Raw genomic sequence first — 1,731 nt, forward strand, 5'->3', positions numbered from 1 at the left:
TGAGGCAATTTCCCACTTAGATTTATTCTGGTTGTGTTATGCTGACAAAGAAACACAACAGAATACGAGAATAATAATCTTAGCATTGCATAGCTGGAAGGAACTCTATGCATCATTGAGTCCAGCCCCTGTCAAGAAGGCAGAGTGGAGGACTGAACTCCCAACCTCTGAGTCCACAGCCAGATGAGCTATCCAATAGGCCTAAGTTTGTCTAGATCATGTTAAGACGACTGATAAATTAAAAAAAAAATTAAAACAAAACAAGCTAACTAAAGTATATCATTTAAAAAAACCCTCTAAAATATGAAACTCTTCCCCACTAAAAGCTTCTTCCTTGGCTTAGCTGCCAAAGGTCTTGGGTCTTTACCTACTAATTAGAGAACAACAGAGGCCAGCCTGACTATAACTGGAAGGAAGTGTTACTTCAAAGGAACCATTGGAAAACTGTACCATGTCCTCTCTCAATGTGCCTATGAGGATGGCAGGACCAAATATTATTTTGTGTTTTGGAGAGTGCAGGCACTTTCAGTAGGGCCTAGGAATGAGAGAATGTGGTGCTAGCAGGGAGAGGTGAAAGTCTGAAAGGCACTACCACAGTTTGTCAAAGAGCCATGATAGCAACAATGTCCAGTGAATGATCTAGTAGGTGAGCCAGAATTTATCGTATTACTAGCTAGTCAAATAGTGAAATGCAGGCTTCTGAAAATGGTAGGATTGGTTTGGGGCAGCACTTTTTTGTTTGGTGTCTGATTCATCCATGAAACTTATTGAAAGATACCTGATACTGATGTCGACTATTAGCCCGTAATAGCTACATGTCAAAACTTGATGTTATGCACATAGTAGCTCCAATTACATCAAAGCAGGAGTGCTTGGAAAAGACCCTGATGTTGGGAAAGTGTGAAGGCAAGAGGAGAAGGGGACGATAGAGGACGAGATGGTTGGACAGTGTCATCGAAGCTACCAACATGAATTTGACCAAACTCCGGGAAGCAGTGGAAGACAGGAGGGCCTGGCGTGCTCTGGTCCATGGGGTCACGAAGAGTCGGACACAACTTAACAACAACAACAAAGGAGTGCTATTTACAATGCAGTGCAGGTGGACTGCACAATTGGTTGCAATGGGAACCACACTATTGATTGCTCAAACTGCACGATGCCTGTTGCTGAGGCAAGAGAAATTTCAAGAGAAATGTAGACAACCACCTGGCAGATATCCTTTGGTTTGTGTTCCTGCATTGAAGAAGGGGTTGGCCTCAACAGCCTTATAGGCCCTTTCAAACTTCATGATTCTATGATTTTATGATAACACATGGCACATATCTGCACTCTCACATTACATCAAGAAATTATGGCAGGTTTGTCTATTCTGGATGACATGTGGAATATCAATAAACTGGAGAACTGGAGGAGGGGAGATGATGTTTCAGTTGCCCTTTGAAATAAAGGCCCCTTAGCTTATGCCCGGGATGAGCAAGCAAGGGGGTGGTGGAAATTGCCCATTAATTGGGAAGGTTTTTCCCTCTGTTTTTTATCTCCATAAGAAGGAGTTATCATGGTTATAACTCACGCCTGGTATGAGCTAATTAACAGAACTGGTTTCAGCTAAAGAGAAGGGAGAATGAGAGACCTAAGTTTTTTTTTGGAGAAGTGACTCTCTTCTTTAGAAAGGTTCAGAGCACCTTGAGGCCTTCCTGATGTATTCCCTTGAAGGATCTAGAAACTCGGATA

This window comes from Pogona vitticeps, chromosome 3, assembly GCF_051106095.1.
Source record: "Pogona vitticeps strain Pit_001003342236 chromosome 3, PviZW2.1, whole genome shotgun sequence".
In the NCBI taxonomy this organism is placed as follows: Eukaryota; Metazoa; Chordata; class Lepidosauria; order Squamata; family Agamidae; genus Pogona; species Pogona vitticeps.